Source organism: Dendrobates tinctorius, unplaced genomic scaffold, assembly GCF_039654945.1.
Source record: "Dendrobates tinctorius isolate UK_male_01 unplaced genomic scaffold, ASM3965494v1 ptg000011l, whole genome shotgun sequence".
Classification (NCBI taxonomy): Eukaryota; Metazoa; Chordata; class Amphibia; order Anura; family Dendrobatidae; genus Dendrobates; species Dendrobates tinctorius.
In genome coordinates this window covers 94,364,158-94,383,596 of record NW_027361679.1, presented here as the reverse complement: position 1 = coordinate 94,383,596, position 19,439 = coordinate 94,364,158, and positions in this window count along the sequence as shown.

Sequence of the window (19,439 nt, the reverse complement as noted above, 5' to 3'; positions counted from 1 at the left end):
CCCCAGCGGCTGCTGGGCCACAGATATCATCGACCGCCTCTGCCCCGCGCCCTTTCTCGGCAAGGTCCCGCCCACCGGACTCTGGGACTGGCGCGGTACCCTCCGTTTGGGTTGCGGAGGTGGTAAAACAAAAGAAGGTTCGAGAGCAGGAGGTATGGAGCCTGCTTCATTCAAAAGGGGAGGCTGGCATGGCGGTGGAAAGATCCCGGGGGCGGCTGGTGTACACCAATTTGGCCCGGGGGTATGGCTTCATACGTGATCAGACTGGTCAGAAGGTATACGTGAACGTAGCCTCCATACGCCACGGCCGTGCCCTGGAAATAGGGGACTTTGTCTCTTATTATAAAGAATACTGCCCCCGCGGGTATTATGCGGTGGCGGTACTGGCGGTACCTGAGGAATGCGAACCCCCGTAAAGAGGACTGTATTGGACACTCCCTTTACCCCAGGAGTTCCACGGCTGTGGGCCCCTTGCTACTGGCCATCAGGAGATGGCCTGGACTGTCAGAGTCTGAAAGAACAGTTCTAGTTTAAAAAAAAAAAAAAATGTTTTATGTGATTAAGCTGTTTTTTTTAGAATGCTCCTCTTACAGGATGTTATTTTACTGATTTGGAAACTTGACAGAACGGGGATACGAAGACAAGAGGGAGTGTTCATGTCCAAGGAAGGGGGAGGGAAAAGGAGTACTGGCGATGTTTATTGTTGAACGTTGAGTTTTAAAGCAAAAGAAAATGAAAAAAAAAATATTATAAAAATGGGTACTTGTGCTATTATAAAGTTGTTTATTGTATAATATGCCAAAGTAAAATGCAACAGGTCCGGGTAAGGGAAGGTCTGTGGGACCAAAGGAAAGTGTGAGATCCGGTAGGGATCTAAGAGTTGAGGTCTGGAAGACCGGGACCCCGACCATGACATGTAATTGAAAGAAGGAAAATGAGTTGGAAGACGTGAGAGAGACAGCCGTCCTAGGTCAGGTCCCCAACACCACGGACACCCCTGAAGAAGGAAAGGCGGGCGCCGGCAATGATCTGGTAGGTGTGTGGCCTCAATCATGGTGTACCGAATAGTGAAAGGTGACAGAAGGGGAGAGTAGGGGAAAGATACACGCCGTAGAGAGAATACGGGTGTACCTTGCCCAATGTGAAAGACGTTGTCATGTGGCGTGCGCGCTGGTGAGTAGCAGTAGGCTGCTCAGAGCATAGTGCTCCCAGTAAGGTTCGGCCCCCGCAGATAGTGGGTTTGGCTCAACAGCTGGTCCGACAACAGAATGTAGGTGTAGCTTCAGAACGACAAAGGCAGGGAAGACGATTGTCGAGGACGACAATGGACAAAGGAAGGGAGAGTGTAGGGAAGGTGACCTGACGTACGGACGGACGTGTCAGAATGGAGAAAGATAGGTATGCACAGTGTAGGTAGGTGTCAGTTATTATAGAGGGGAAACAGCTAGGAAAGTGTAGTGGACGTGCAGTACCTTGGGTGGACATTAGATGGCAGGGAGGAGTGTGAGCAAAGGACTTTACAGCAGCTTAGGGCTTTAGAAACCGTTGGTCATGGGGGGCGTGGTGACAGTTAGAGTGACAGTTTCAAGGAACCGGGAGAGTTATAAATACTGAGGGAGGGTTCCAGAAGGTTCCAGTCCCCAGGGGGAGCTCAGGTGACAGGAGGACTACGCCAATCTGTGTGCCCTGAGGAGAATCCGACCAAGGGGACTGAGGAGAGGAAACGTCAGGGGGGTGGTCCTGACAGGAAAGGACCGCAGCAGAGACGAGGCTCTGGGTGAAGGACACCGTATGTAACACGACGACTGAGCAGTAGAAGCGCTGTTGGTTTTCGGGCCTAAGGCGGCCACAGTGACGGACCTGTCAGGAGCGTCGACAGTAAAGGAGGGGACGGTGTGTGCAGACACGTCCCTAGTGTACGGTGTGAGAAGCGGCTCTGGAAACGGAGAGCCGCGAGGTGTACCGTCAGTCGGACGGCCAGCGTGAATAAACTTGGACCTGTTGCACCCAGAATCTGCCTCCATCGTGTCTCTGTTATCATCTCTGCGCGGTAAGAAGTGGGACCACCCCCTATCCCCCCCAGCTCGCCCCACCGACCCTACAAGTGCAGAGACCGATGACATGGATCCCCACACCTTTTTCCGCGCTGCTCAGCTGTCAGTGATCACTGCATGTTTCCTTCTATTATGGAATCACTGATTGGGTGGATCAGGGAAATGCGGTAGATATAGTATATCTTGACTTCAGCAAAGAATTTGATATAGTATCTCAGACTATCCTTATTGAAAAAATGAAAGTATAGGATTGACAAGGCTACATTTAGGTGGATTTATAACTGGCTCAGTGATTGCACTCAAATAGTGGTGATAAATGGTTGTACATCCAATTGGAAGAGTGTTTCAAGTGGGGTACCACAAACCTCTGTCCTGGCCCGAGCATTGTTCAACATTTTGATAAATGATCTAGATTAGTGAATACAAGGTAGACTAATTAAGTTTGCAGATGATGCAAAGCTAGGAGGGATATCTAATGCTAGAGAAGACAGAAAGGATTCAGAAGGATCTAGATAAGCTTGAACAATGGGTAGCGACTAAAAAAATGGTATTTAACAGAATGGGAGGAATTGAACTAAGCAACAGCACGTGCAAAAAAAGCTTGGGTAAACTAATAGATCACAGACTGCACAACTCAACAGTGTGATGCAGCAACAGAAAAAGCAAGCACAGATCTGTGATGTATTAAGCGAAGCACAGAGCCTAGATCACGTGAAGTAATTATCGCCTCTACTCCCTGGTCAGACCTCATCTGGAATACTGTGTCCAGTTCTGTGCACTACATTTTAAAAAAACATAGAAAAACTGGAGCAAGTTTAGAGAAGAGCTACCAGTCGTACGAAGAATGACTACAGGATCTGGGAATGTTTAGCTTGCCAAAAAAAGGCTAAGAGGAGACTGAATGCCTGTCTCCAAATATCTGAAGTCATACATTCAATGGGAATTTGCAGTTAAAACTCCACACTGCCGATAAGTTCCAGGAGATTCACAGAATAGAATAGAATAAAGCCACTGTGAATCTATGACAATCTCCTGGAATTTATCGGCAGTGCGGAGTTTTAGCTGCAAATTCCCATTGAATGTATGACTTCTTCTGGTCACTGAGGACGAATGGATCTGCAGCAGCCGCCAACATATATGCTCTTATCTCATCCTAACCGGGTGAGCAAGTTTCTTGATATATTTTCTCCTTTGTAACGTGGATAAGACCCTATTGCGCTTTTTTGTCTCCCTATTCCTTTGCAATACAAATATCTGAAGGCATGTCATCCTTTTTCTCATTTTCACATGGAAACATGAGAAGCAATGGGGTGAAACTTAAATGGAGATGATACAGATTAGATATTAGAAAAACTTTTTGACAGTGGGGGTGATCAATGAGTGAAACAGGCTGCCATGAAAGCAGGTGAGTTCTCCTTCAATGGAAGTCTTCAAACAGAGGCTGGACAGACATCTGTCTGAGATGGTTTAATGACTCCTGCATTGATCAGGGGGATGGACACGATGACCCTAGAGGTTTCTTCCAACTCTAACATTCTATGACTCTATGATTTTATGTTAAATTGATGCAGAAATATAAAACAATTCATAAACTTTCAAGCACCACTTTATATTTTATTACTTGTCTACAATAAACACTATGTCTTTAGAAAACTGTGTTTCTGTTACAGCTTTCCAAGATCCATAATTTTTGTTCCACTGACAGCTTTCTAAAGCAGGAGAAGCTGTATTTTTCATTGGTATCATATTGAAGTGCATACTTTTTCCTTACTTTTTATTCCATTTTAATATTAAGGTGGAACCAATTAGCTTGTGTACCTTCAGACTAATGTTACTGAACGTAATGTGACAAATTAATCCTTTGTTTTAACCATTTGTTTATTAAAGTTTTCCTCATGTTTTTGCCATCTAAACTGAGAGAAGAACAATGTAGAAACAGAAACCCTGACTTTAGCTATGTATCCATCACTAGGCTGCTTGCTGTAGTTTTGATAAAATCACTGTTTTATCAGCAGGAGATGATCACTAGAGGATTAGTAAACTTGCTGTCATGTAATCCAACCCCGTGCCCCCACCACTGATTGGCATCTTTCTGTGTATACTATGCAAAGGCAAAAAAGTTGATAATCAGTGGTGTTGACTAGAGTTGAGCGAAACTGGTCGAAAAATTTCAAAAGTCTCCGACTTTTGGCAAAGTCGGGTTTCATGAAACGAAACCCGACCCTAGGATGAGGTCGGCCACGAGGTCGGCGACTTACGCGCCAAAGTCGCGTTTCAAAAGTTTGTTTTGCGCTCTTTTTCAGCCAATCAGGATCCACGGACACTGTGGGCAACGTGATGACATAGGCAGGGGTCACCACCATCTTTCAGAAGGGCATGCAAGTGATTGGCTTGCTTTGGTGGGCGTCACAGGGGGTATAAAAGGGCGTGCACGCCGACCGCCATCTTACTTCTGCCGCTCTCAGTATAGGGAGATGTTGCTGCTGATTCTGTAGGGAGAGCGTTAGGCAGGGAAGAAGACAAAAAAACTGCTTCTGCTGCTAGCGATTTGGCCTGTACAACACACCAGTCACTGTGTGTGCAGTGCAAGGGGAGGCTATATAGTGGTGTATCAGTGGTGTTGGTTGTTGGGCTGCCTTCTAAGGCTTCCTGACATTCCTGCATTGCTGTTTACCCACTGCTCCGCAAACTGCTTTTTTAAAAGCAATCCCAATTTTTTTTTTTTTGTCCTGCTGAGAAGGAAAAAAAACTGCTTCTGCTGCTAGCGATTTGGCCTGCACAACACACCAGTCACTGTGTGTGCAGTGCAAGGGGAGGCTATATTGTGGTGTATCAGTGGTGTTGGTTGTTGGGCTGCCTTTTAAGGCTTCCTGACAGGCTGGCATTGCTGTTTACCCACTGCTCTGCAAACTGCTTTTTTAAAAGCAATCCAATCTCCCTTATCCTCTAGTCACTTTTGTCACAGCTGTGCCATCGAGCCTGTGACATAGCGCTCAGATATCAGTGGGCCTCACACAATCCAAAAGTGTCCAGTGTCCACAAGTGTCTGCAGAAATTCAAAATCTCCCTTATCCTCTCGTCACTTTTGTCACAGCTGTGCCATCGAGCCTGTGACATAACGCTCAGATATCAGTGGCCCTCACACAATCCAAAAGTGTCCAGTGTCCACAAGTGTGTGCAGAAATTCAAAATCTCCCTTATCCTCTAGTCACTTTGGTCACAGCTGTGCCATCGAGCCTGTCACATAGCGCTCAGATATTCATTGGGCCTCACACAATCCAAAAGTGTCCAGTGTCCACAAGTGTGTGCAGAAATTCAAAATCTCCCTTATCCTCTAGTCACTTTGGTCACAGCTGTGCCATCGAGCCTGTCACATAGCGCTCAGATATTCATTGGGCCTCACACAATCCAAAAGTGTCCAGTGTCCACAAGTGTGTGCAGAAATTCAAAATCTCCCTTATCCTCTAGTCACTTTGGTCACAGCTGTGCCATCGAGCCTGTCACATAGCGCTCAGATATTCATTGGGTCTCACACAATCCAAAAGTGTCCAGTGTCCACAAGTGTGTGCAGAAATTAAAAATCTCCCTTATCCTCTCGTCACTTTTGTCACAGCTGTGCCATCGAGCCTGTGACATAGCGCTCAGATATCAGTGGGCCTCACACAATCCAAAAGTGTCCAGTGTCCACAAGTGTCTGCAGAAATTCAAAATCTCCCTTATCCTCTAGTCACTTTGGTCACAGCTGTGCCATCGAGCCTGTCACATAGCGCTCAGATATTCATTGGGCCTCACACAAGCCAAAAGTGTCCAGTGTCCACAAGTGTGTGCAGAAATTCAAAATCTCCCTTATCCTCTAGTCACTTTGGTCACAGCTGTGCCATCGAGCCTGTCACATAGCGCTCAGATATTCATTGGGTCTCACACAATCCAAAAGTGTCCAGTGTCCACAAGTGTGTGCAGAAATTCAAAATCTCCCTTATCCTCTCGTCACTTTTGTCACAGCTGTGCCATCGAGCCTGTGACATAGCGCTCAGATATCAGTGGCCCTCACACAATCCAAAAGTGTCCAGTGTCCACAAGTGTCTGCAGAAATTCAAAATCTCCCTTATCCTCTCGTCACTTTTGTCACAGCTGTGCCATCGAGCCTGTGACATAGCGCTCAGATATCAGTGGGCCTCACACAATCCAAAAGTGTCCAGTGTCCACAAGTGTCTGCAGAAATTCAAAATCTCCCTTATCCTCTCGTCACTTTTGTCACAGCTGTGCCATCGAGCCTGTGACATAGCGCTCAGATATCAGTGGGCCTCACACAATCCAAAAGTGTCCAGTGTCCACAAGTGTCTGCAGAAATTCAAAATCTCCCTTATCCTCTCGTCACTTTTGTCACAGCTGTGCCATCGAGCCTGTGACATAGCGCTCAGATATCAGTGGGCCTCACACAATCCAAAAGTGTCCAGTGTCCACAAGTGTCTGCAGAAATTCAAAATCTCCCCTGTCCTATAGACACCTTGTACCTTGTTTTACATTACTATATAGTTTGTTGGATTTTGTCTACATTTCTACCAAAAATGAGGAAGGCTGGTGGAAGAGGCCGTGGAATTGGGCGGGGGTTGGCAGCTGGTAATGATGGTGTTGGTGGTGGATCTGATGGTAGAGGCAAGAGCAAAATAGGACCGAATGCAGGAGGTGTTGAGCCTGCGTCATCGTCTGGCTACATAAGGCCTCGAATGCTTAGTTTTCTAGGAGTTGGCAAACCGCTTTTAAAGCCAGAGCATCAGGAAAAAGTTTTGTCTTACATTGCTGACTCAGCCTCCAGCTCTATCGCCTCCTCTTCTTCAGTTGTAAAAAGTAAAAGCACTGAGTCGTCATTGGAGGCTCATGTTCATGAACCACACCTTTCCTTGTGTCCTTCACCCCAACCAAGATTGAAGGATGACGCAGGCCATACTACTAATTACTCCATGGAGCTGTTTTCACATACCATGCCTGGATTATCAAGTCAAATGGTGAATTACCCAGGCCAAGATGAATCTGACATGGAGTGCACTGATGCACAGCCGCTGATGGATGATTCTGCTGGTACATTCACTCAGAGCACTACATTGTCCTCGCAGTGTACAGAGCCAGATTCTGACCCTGATGAGACTCAGGTGCCCCTTCCCGCACACTATACCACCATACACGGTGACACAGAGGAAGGTGCACATGACATAGAAGAGGAGGTGATGGATGACCCAGTTGTTGACCCAGATTGGCATCCATTGGGGGAAGAGGGTGCTGCTTCCAATAGCTCAGATGAGGAGCATCCACAGCAGACATCGACATCGCAACAGCTGTTATCTAGCAGGCCCGGAGCACTCCAAAGACAGGTTCCAAACATCAAAAGAGTTGCTGGACAGCTTGTCCAGAGGGTCAAAAGATCACAGCGTGCTAGGCCGCAAAATGTCTGCCAAAGTAGGAAGAGTGCAGTGTGGCACTTTTTTGACCAAAATCCTCATGATCAGGCCAAGGTTATCTGTAAGAAGTGCGCAAAGACCTTTAGCCGAGGGAAAAATCTGAAAAATTTGAATACCAGTTGCATGCTTAGACATTTAACCAGCATGCACTTGCAAGCGTGGACACAACACCAAACCTCAAGTGCCACATGTGCAACTGATCACAACGAAGGTAGTCAGCAACGCTACATTGTTTCCCCCACTGTAAGCCCACCGGTTAGCACAGCAGCAAATGTTGAGGTGTCATTGCAAGGCCACAGCAGTCAGGGAATCCCACTGTTATATCAACGAAAGACTGATTCTAGGCCATCAGAAAGAACACCAACTCCATCACCTTCATCAACCCTCTCTCAGTCCGCCCTGTCCACCGCTACTTCCACCATATGCAGCTCTCAAGTCCAGCTCACCCTCCCAGACACTATGAGTAGGTCAAGAAAGTACTCAGTCTCTCATCCGCGTACACTGGGTTTGAACGCCCACATTGCCAAACTAATCTCGTTTGAGATGATGCCCTTTCGGTTGGTGGAAAGCACAGCTTTCCGCGAACTCATGGCCTATGCAGTACCACGCTATGACCTACCCAGTCGCCACTTCTTCTCTCGCAAAGCCATCCCAGCCCTCCACCATCATGTGAAAGACCGCATTGTCCATGCACTCAAGCAGTCAGTGAGCGGAAAGGTGCACCTCACAACTGATGCATGGTCCAGTCGGCATGGCCAGGGCCGTTACGTGTCCATCACTGCGCACTGGGTTAATGTGGTGGATGCAGGGTCCACAGGGGACAGCGGTGGTGGGACAGTGCTGCCTAGCCCACGGTATAGGAAACAGTTGGCTGTAGGCGTTCGACCCTCCTCCTCCTCCTCCAGAAGCGAAAGCTCGTCCACAGAGCGCAGTCGTACGAGCACTCCATCTGCAGCTGCCACTGTTGCACACGATGTGTCCCCCTATCGAGCAGCTAGTGGAAAGCGTCAGCAGGCTGTGTTGCAGATGATGTGTTTGGGCAACAGACACACCGCCGAGGTGCTGGCCGAGTACTTGAAGCGACAAACTGAGTCATGGCTGGGCAGTGTACATCTTGAGGCAGGCAAGGTAGTTAGTGATAACGGCCGTAATTTTGTGGCAGCCATAGCCCTTTCAAAACTCAGCCATATACCTTGCTTGGCTCACACCTTGAACCTGGTGGTGCAGTGCTTCCTCAAAAATTATCCGGAGTTAACAGCCCTGCTCCAGAAGGTGCGAAGACTGTGCGCGCACATCCGCCGGTCGCCTGTACACTCCGTTCGTATGCAGAAGCTGCAGCGATTGCTCCACCTTCCCAACCACCGCCTCATTATCGACATTGCAACAAGGTGGAACTCCACCCTGCACATGGTGGAGCGGCTGTGCGAGCAGAGGCAGGCCATAATGCATTTGTGGGAGGATACACGGCCAGGCACTTTGAGAGCAGACATGGAGTTGACAGGTGTGCAGTGGTCGAAGCGGAAAGACCTCTGTAAAGTCCTTCAGTGTTTTGAGGAATGCACACGGCTGGTAAGCGCAGACGACACCATCCTAAGCATGAGCATCCCACTTATGCGTCTGCTCATGCAAACTTTGACGCACCTTAAGGAGCAGGCGTCTGCAGCCAATGTTGATGAGGAGGAAGAGGAGGAGGGAATCCTTGATGACATTCAGCCATTGTCTGCTCAGGGACCTCTCCTGGACGAGGTGGAGGAAGAAGGAGGAGGAGGAGGAGGATGATGGGGATGATTACTTAGGGGAGGAGGATGCATCTCGTGGGGCAAGTGAAAATGTTGGCGTGGCAAGGTCTGGTACAGGGTTTGTGCGTGACTGGAGGGATGTGGATTTGCCAGAAAGTGCTCCTCCAACCAGCACTCACAGTGCATCATTGACACAGGGAACATTGGCCCACATGTCAGATTATGCCTTGCAGATCCTAAAAAGGGACCCACGCATTGCCAAAATGATGAACGATGACGACTACTGGTTGGCCAGCATCCTGGATCCACGCTATAAAGGCAAATTACAAAACATCATGCCACAGGAGAACCTTGACCTAATATTGGCTAATAAACAATTAACTCTGGTAAATCGGTTGCTTGAGGCATTCCCAGCACACAGCAGCGGTGATGGTTCTCACACGAGCCGTACGGGCCGGGGGCAGCTTGGCAGAGGTGTTCGTGGTGCACACAGCAGAAGTGGCGTTGGAGACAGGGGTTTCATGACAATGTTGTGGACTGATTTTTCAAGTACCGCTCACACAACTGGTAATACTGCATCGATGGAAAGTGACAGGAGACAGCAGTTGTCAACTATGGTTACAAACTACTTTTCCTCCCATATCGATGTTCTCCCACACAGGTCATTCCCCGTTGACTATTGGGCCGCTAAACTGGACACCTGGCCTGAATTGGCACAATATGCCTTACAGGAGCTCGCTTGCCCAGCTGCAAGTGTGCTATCGGAAAGAGTCTTCAGTGCAGCTGGATCAATCCTGACAGAAAAAAGGACCCGTCTGTCAACCCAAAATGTGGATGATCTAACCTTCATTAAAATGAACCACGCATGGGTTTCCAAGGATTTTGTCCCACCTTCCCCTGATGACACATAGGGTGACAGAAAAATGGCTTGCTTTGGTCCACCTCTTCCTGGGACTTGACCTATTTCACCTTTTGCATCAGCTGAATGTCCAACATCAACATATGCCACTTTCTAAAACTCCCTAACTGTGCTGCCTCCCCCCCCATGGCCGGGGTCACCACCTAGCGCACGACACCGTGTGAGTGCCGTTGCCCTGGACAGGTGGGTAGGCCGACTCTTGGGCGCGGGCACTGGCACAGGGTCCTTCATAGTGCAATCAAGTGTCTCTGACGGTGGTGGTGCACACCCGCCGTCAAACACACCGCCGTACTATGAGGGGCCCAGTGCCAGTACCGACGCCCACGAGTGGGCCCCCCTTGCTTGGGCAGGGCCCCAGCATTTGCAATCTTTACCTCTCCCTGCTCCTCCGCTGTGTAGTCTGGGCCGTCAAATCCATACTGTGCCTGACACCGTCTGAGCCTGCCTCCTGATGTATAGACATATATTTTGAATGTGTACGCTATCCATACATGTTATCTGGGGATACGGTACCCTTTCTAACCTTTGTGCAATCACGTGCAATCCATACTGGGCCTAACACCGTCTGAGCCTGCCTCCTGATGTATAGACATATATTTTGAATGTGTACGCTATCCACACATGTTATCCGGGGAAACGGTACCCTTTCTAACCTTTGTGCAATCACGTGCAATCCATACTGGGCCTAACACCGTCTTCCTGCCTCCTGATGTATAGACATATATTTTGAATGTGTACGCTATCCATACATGTTATCTGGGGATACGGTACCCTTTCTAACCTTTGTGCAATCACTTGCAAGCCATACTGGGCCTTACACCGTCTGAGCCTGCCTCCTGATGTATAGACATATATTTTGAATGTGTACGCTATCCATATATGTTATCTGGGGATACGGTACCCTTTCTCACCTTTGTGCAATCACGTGTAATCCATACTGGGCGTGAGAACGGCTGGCGAGCTGTTAAGCAAGCTACAGCACCTGTGGTTTGCACACGTAAGTTTTTCATTTTTTCAGGAATGACGGTTAGGCCTAATTCCGGAACTGCGGTTGACCTGCACTTACTGGGAAATCATTGTTCGCGGGTAATAATTGTAATCAGTGATCCCCATCACTAACGTTGTTCAGCGGGTTATCTGCACCTGTAAGCGACAAACGCTGGCCTTTTCAGTGTAGCACACATGCAGCCACGGACATGTAAGGGCATGACACACCAGTTATTGGCCAATCTCATGTGCCAGAGCCTCACGTGTCCCTCTAGTAAGGCTTCACATTAGGGTTTTTTTGCGCAGCGCATCGGGCGCATAAAAAACGCAAAGAAAAACGCAAAACAAACGCGCGTTTTTTTAACGTCATGCGCACGCTGATGTGTAAAAAAAACGCAGCGTTGTTTGCGTTTTACATGCGTTTTTTGCATGCGTTGGCGTTTTTTATGCGCATGCGTTTTTAAGTGTGACGTTTTTTCCATTGTCTAGAGAACATTCTAGACTTGTTTAACTCAAAAACGCATGCGCAAAAAAACGCAAGCGTGCGCAAGACCATGCGCACGCATGCGGTCCCATAGGCTCCAATGTGGTGTTTTTGCGCATTCCGTGCGCAAGCGTGCGCATGCGTTTTTTTGACGAGACAGGGCGGAACCAAAAATGCAACATGTTGCGTCTGGCGCGCCTGGCGCAAAAGACAAAAAAACGCATGCGCACGAAAACGCAAGTATGCGCAAGACCATGCGCACGTCATGTTAAGTATAGGTGCGCAGTGCGCATGCGCACGGGTGCGCACGATGCGCTGCGCACAAAAGCGCTAATGTGAAACCAGCCTAAGCCGGACTCGGACCGCGGGGCATGACGGAGTCTCGTTCGTTAACGGAATTAAGCTTGCAATGTGTGCATCTGTTCTGTAGCTGGCATGGTTGAGGTTTCCCAGGTGGAGTCGAATTTAACCGTAGGCTCCACTCCTGGTGGTGCCCTTCTGGACATTCCTTTAAGGTTCAGCTTTGCAACCATACTGCCCACGTAAAACAAACACTTTGCCTTCATGAACGCTGTTTGGAGGGTCATGACTCGTGGGAATAACGCCGCCCAATCAGTTAACCTGCTAGAGAGATCGTTCGTTGCTCCCAAGCATGACATCACACTCCCTAGGAAGAAGGTAATGCCACTGTGGCGACCGTACTCCTGGGGGCGACACAAGTGCACTGATGCCCAGCCACTGCTCGATGAATCTGCTGGTACATTGACCCAGACCACTACATTCCCCTCGCACGCTACACGACCTGAATCTGACCCTGATGAAACTCAGGTTACCCTTCCCATATACAGTTCCATCTTACACGGTGACAAAGAGGAAGCTGCAGATGAAAGTGCAGGTTCGGCCCACCTGCCATCAGACACACCACCGTACTATCAGGGGCCCTGTGCCAGTGCCGTCGCCAACGAGTGGGCCCCCCCTGCTTGCTCAGGATCACAGCACTTGCAAAGTTGAAATACTGTGCAGTGAGATGGAAGATGGGGACGACGAGGAGTCCAGACAAGTACAGGGATTCCCTAGCGAGGACACTTATTTGATTGTTTTCAATGTTGGGACAGCAATTTTTGGGGAGCACTATACTCTGGAGAATGATAGATGGGGCCCACCATACACTGGAACATTCCAAAGGTGGACATCAGACACTGGAGCAGCATTTACAGGGCCCATTATACACTAGAGCATTAGAAATGGGGCCCATTATGTTTGGAGCATTATTTGGGCCCATAAGACAGTGGAGCTTCATCCATGGGGACCAACATATACTGTAGCATTATGTGGAGCTCATCATATACTGTTTCAAACATTATATGGGACCAATGATTTTGTATGGAGAAATAGATGGGCCTCGTCATGAGATGTAAAAAGTGAGGTATTTTTCATTGTACTATACCGCTATTTCTCTGCCGTATCGGAGCATGATGAGTTGTGGTATGTGTTAAAGGGGCGCTCTTTCGCCCAGGGCACATGAAAACCTGCAGCCAGCCCTCCCCCCCCCCCACAACTTTAGCCAAATAACCCCCATTTTTCAGTGCGTAACTTGTATTATGAAGTTAATTAAGGTTGACAAGCTTAAGTAAGAAGAATTGATGCTTTTGGCATTCAAATGGGCACTGTAGGTGTGTTTCCTGTCCTCCTCTCACTGCCGACTTTTATTCCCCATTGACTTACATTGGGTTTCGTGTTTCGGGACGACCCCGACTTTTCCCTATAATCGGACGATCTTGCTCGACCCGACTTTTGGAAAAGTCGGGTTTCACGAAACGAAACGCGACCCTAAAAAACCAAAAGTCGCTCAACTCTAGTGTTGACCAGATTATACAGAATTCAGAGAACTTGTAGATGTTCAGCAGGTAAAACAGTTATTTTATCAAGACTGCAGCAAGCAGCCAATAAGTGATACATCACATGTATCAGGGTCTCTGGTGGGGTAGCAAGAAACCGCTGACAGATTCCTTCTACATCACACATGTCAAACTCTGGCCAGTAGGTTGAATATATTTGGCAAGGATGCTGGCACTGTGCCTTCCCCCTCACCTGACATCGCACTGGATGCCGATAAAGTTGAAAGCAATGATGGAGAAGGCAGCCATCAGCAGATGTTTCATCTGTCATCATTCTCCCTTTGCATCTAACGTCTCAGCACAGAGGGTGTGATTATCTCACTATTTCACTATGTCGGTCTGGACAGATCTTCAGAAGACACGCTATGGAGACCAGAACAGGGAGGACCGAGGAGAGATATTTATTTTTTTTAAAGTGGGGCCCATTATACTGTATGTAGGCCCATGTGGGCCCAGTATACTGTATGAATTACTATATAGGATCATTATACTGTATTGAGGATTGTGTGGGGCCATTATACTGTATAGAGGGTTATGTGGGGGTTATTATACTGTATGGAGGAATATGTGGGGCCCGTTATTCTGTATGAGGGACTATGTGGCACCATTATACTGTATGAAAGGCAATGTAGGGCTGTTATACTGTATGAATTATTACGTGGGCCCATTATACTGTATTGAGGATTGTGTGGGGTCATTATACTGTATGGAGGGCTATGTGGGGTGATTATACTGTATGTAGGACTATGTGGGGCCCATTATTCAATATGAAGAACTAAATGGGGCCATTATACTGTATGGAGGACTGTGTGGGTCCATTGTACTGTATGGAAGACTATGTTGGGCCATTATAATGTATGGAGGACTATGTGGGGCTCATTATTCTGTATGAAGGAATATATGGCACCATTATACTGTATGAAAAGCAATGTGGGTTCGTTATACTGTATGGAGGACTATCAGAGGCCATAACACTGTATAAGGACTATTATGAATAGGTCACCGAGGAGGATAGCAGGAATAGGCTAGGCCACCAGGAAACCAGAAAGGTTGGTAACTCAGCAGATTGCAGACCCCTAATCCTAACAACATAACTAGCAGTAGGCGTGTGGCGTACCTACGATGCCCTAGACACCTCGGCACAGCCGGAGAACTACCTAAGCTTAAACAAGAAAGGTGAAATCTAAACTGCCCCGGAGTAGAACCCCAAAGAAATAGATAGCCCCCAAACATATATTGTCGGTGAGACAAGATGAGGCACAAACACAGCCAGAAAATAGACTGATCAAATGATGGGGCCTAAACTGTCTAGATAGGATAGGAAAGGAAAGACACTGTCTGCAATCACGCAAAAACCCTGAAAAATCCAACACATCTGATGTACAAAAAACAATGAGGTCTCACGACCTCTCTCCCACTATATCAGCATTCTGGTGTGAACTGGCAGCAAAGCAAAAGAGACTAATATAACAGGGGACTGAACAAACTGACACAAACTGTAACATATGGAGCGCGGTCCAGCACTGCCCCAGCAGGGAGCACGCTGAACCCTCACAGCAAAGCAGAAAGAGGCAAAACCAGATCAGATGCAAAGGATTAGCAAATAAACAACTTAACTGAAAAATGCAGGATCAGGCAGGAGACAGCAGACCTCAAAATGCACAAGAAGAAACCAATCACAAGCAGCAACTGAGGGAAGCCTGCTCACTTATATCCTCCCAGCCAGTAACCCCTGATTTCCAATCATCATCGTCAGGTGGCAGACTTCTGTCAACCGGACAGCTCCACTACCCGCAGCAACCACCAGAGGGAGCCCCGACTCAGAAGTCAGATCAAGAGAATTCACAACAGAGGACTATGTGGGGCTCATTATTCAGTAAGAAGGACTATGTGGGGACCTTAAAATAGTATGGAGGACAATGTGGGTTCATTATACTGTATGGAAGGCAATGTGGTGCCATTATACTGTTTGCATAAATATGTGGGGCAATTAAATTGTCTGGAGGAATACTGTATGTGGGGCCTGTTATGAATGGCTCACCGAGGAGGATGGCAGGAACAGGCTAAGCCACCAGAAGACCAGAGAGGTTGGTAACTAGGCGGATTGCAGACCCCTGATCCTATACACACAACTAGCAGTAGCTGTGCAGCATTCCAACGATGCCCTAGACGCTTTGTCACAGCCGGAGGACTAAGCCTAAAGACAGAAAGATGAAAACTAAACTGCCCCGGAGCAGATCCCCAAAGGAATAGACAGCCCCCAAACATATACTGTCGGTGAGACAAGATGAGACACAAACACAGGCAGAGAACAGACTGAGCAAACAGTGGGGCCCAAGCTGTCTAGACAGGACAGGACAGAAAAGATACTGTCAGTAATCATGCACAAAACCCTGAAAAAGTCAAACACTTCTGATATACAAAAAACCTGAGGTCACATGACCGCACTCCCGTTAGATCAGCACTCTGGTATAAACTGGCAGCAAAGCAAAAAGATACTAACATAACAGGGGACTGAACAAGCTGTAACATATGAAGCAGGGCCCAGCGCTGCCCCCAGCAGGGAGCATGCTGAACCCTAGCAGCAAAACAGAAAGCAAAAAAAGACACAACCAGATTAGATGCAAAGGATTAGCAAAAGAATCACTTAGCTGAACCATGCAGATCAGGCAGGGGACAAAAGAACTCCAAATGCACACAGAGTAAATCACCAGCAACTTCCAAGAGCAGCCAGCTCAATTATATGCTCCCAGCCAGTAATCCCAGCTTCCCAATTATTGTCGACAGGTGGAGAACTTCCATCCACCTGGCCAGCTCCACTACTCTTAGTAACCACCAGAGGGAGCAGAGGGAGCTTCAGCTCAGAACTTCGAGCAAGGGAATTCACAACAGGGGTCATTATACTGTATAGAGGACTATGTGGGGCCCAATATTCAATATAGAGGACTAAGTGGGGCCATTATACTGTATGTAAGACTATGTGAGCTCATTATACTGTATGGAAAGCAAAGTGGGGTCCGTTATACTATATGTAAGACTATGTTATGCCATTATGTTGTATGAAGGACTATAAGGGGTCAATTATTCTGTATGGAGGACTATATGGGGCCAATTGTTCTGTATGGAGGACTATGTGAGGCAATTATACTGTATGAAAGGCAGCTGTTTTGCGCTAGTGTGCGCATCAATGGATCTGATCCATTGAACCGCACACTAATTTTTATTACTTTTGTACAATTACATTTGCTTTTGAGTCACAGTCTGCAGCAGAATGTTTTTGGGTCACCAACATGAAACTTTTTGATAACTTTTTAATATACGGTACTCTTTTGGGGGTAAAGCAGAAAAAAGGGAAATTCTATGCTTTTTTTTTTTTCTAAACACTTTTCCCTGTTTGGTATAATTGTCATCTTATCTTTATTCCACAGGTTGATACAATCACGACAATACCAAATATAGTTTTTTTATGTTTTGATACTCTAGCACAAAAAAGTTTTTATAAAGAAATAGTTTTTGGGTCACTGTATTCTGATATGCATAACTTCCTTATTTCTCCAGACATGGAGCTCTATGAAAGCTTGTTTATTGTCTGAAAATCTGTGCATTTTTCTACCATTTTTAGGTCCATTCGACTTTTAGATCATTTTTTGTGCATGTTCGTAGGCATGAACAAAAAATAATCAATCTGGAATTGTTTCTAATTTTATTTTTTAAAAAGATCACTGTGCAGCAGAATTGACAGGTTAACTTTATTCAGAAGGTTGTTACAATTTAATTAATACCAATTTATACTTTTCATGTCCTTTACTACTTTTTTAAAAGAGAAAATCACGTAAATGTATTTTATCTAATCGTCATGTTGTTAGAGTCCTATTTTTTTTATTTTACTGTCTACAAAGCTTGTTTTATAGCATAGCGTGCTTTGAATAATAATATAATTTTATAATACGAGTCGTTACGAACGTGGTGGCACTGAAAGCTTACATATGCTCATGCTAAAGACAATCAAGCTACATTCTTCCACATACGTAATCGTACATTTAAAAAAACTAAAACAAATTTATATTTGCTCCTACTACAGATCCTCTCCTCCTTTGGCATCAAAGACCTCGCCCTATCCTGGATCTCCTCATACCTCTCAAACCGCACATTCAGCGTCTCCCACTCCCACACTACCACCTTATCCCACCCTCTCTCTGTTGGAGTCCCCCAAGGCTCTGTTCTAGGACCCCTACTCTTCTCAATTTATACCCTTGGCCTGGGTCAGCTCATAAAGTCCCATGGATTCCAGTACCACCTTTATGCTGACGACATTCAGATCTACCTCTCTGGCCCAAATGTCACCTCTCTGCTGTCCAGAATCCCAGAGTGTCTATCAGTCATATCCTCCTTCTTCTCCTCTCGCTTCCTCAAGCTCAATGTGGACAAATCCGAACTCATCATCTTTCCTCCATCTCACAGATCTTCCTTACGTGACCTATCCATTTACAATTAATAACATCACGCTTTCCCCAGTACCGGAAGTCCGCTGTCTTGGAGTAACCCTTGACTCTGCCCTGTCCTTCAAACCACACATCCAAGCTCTTTCTACCTCCTGTTGCATCCAGCTCAAAAATATTTACAGAATCCGTCCTTTCCTCAACCCTCAATCTGCTAAAATGCTTGTGCACGCCCTCATCATCTCCTGCCTCGACTACTGCAACATCCTTTTCTGTGGTCTCCCTGCTAACACCCTCGCACCTCTCCAGTCTATCCTTAACTCTGCTGCCTGACTAATTAATCTCTCTCCTTGCTACTCCTCGGCAAATCTCTTCACTGGCTTCCATTGTCATGGGAGATTTCAACTATCCAGACATTTGTTGGGAATCTCTCTCAGGCAAAACTAACAGGTCAAGGAAATTCTTATCCTCTCTTGCTGACAACTTTATCTTCCAAAAGGTAAAGGAGAAAACAAGGGGAACTGCTACCTTGGATCTAATCCTTATAAACAGGGAGGAAATGGTTGAGGAGGTAAAAGTGGCTGGGACCCTAGGAGGTAGCGACCATGCTATTTTAGAATTTTGGATAACTAGAGGCGGAAGACCTGTGAAGACTCAGACGTCAAGGTTAGATTTCAGAAAGGCAGATTTTAAGGGATTCAGAAAGAGAATTGGAGGGATCCAATGGCTGGATATCCTTAAAGACAAAAATGTCCAGGAAGGATGGGAAATCTTGAAAAATGAAATTCTCAAAGCACAGTTGTTAACAATTCCGAAAAGAGGGAAGAATAGGAAGCATTTAAGAAAACCAGGATGGATGAACACAGAACTTAAGCACATGCTAAAAAGGAAGCAAAAAATGTTTATAAAATGGAAAGAAGGAGGCATATCTAAAGAAGAATATAATGCTGTCTGCAGAACCTGCAAGGCACAAATCAGATTATCTAAAGCTGAAAATGAATTGAGGCTTGCAAGAGATGTCAAAAGCAATAATAAAGGATTTTGGGGATATGTCAAAAGTAAAAGAAAAGTCAAAGATGCTATAGGATTTTTACAGGATGAAAATGATGAAATGGTAAGACAGGATGTTGAGAAGGCTGAACTTTTAAATTCCTATTTTGCATCTGTTTTCTCTCAGAAAGGAAATGTAACATCAACTGTTATTCACTGTCCTATTAAGGGAATAGAAGAATCCAGGATATCTATAAACAGAAAGATAGTGAGGAAACACTTAGCTAACCTAAATGTATTCAAGTCTCCAGGTCCAGATGAATTACACCCCAGAGTACTGAAGGAGATAGCAGAAGAAATTTTTGAACCCCTCTCCATAATCTTTGAAAATTCTTGGAGAACAGGAGAAGTGCCAGAAGACTGGAGAAGAGCAAATGTTGTTCCTATCTTCAAAAAGGGGAAGAAGGTGGACC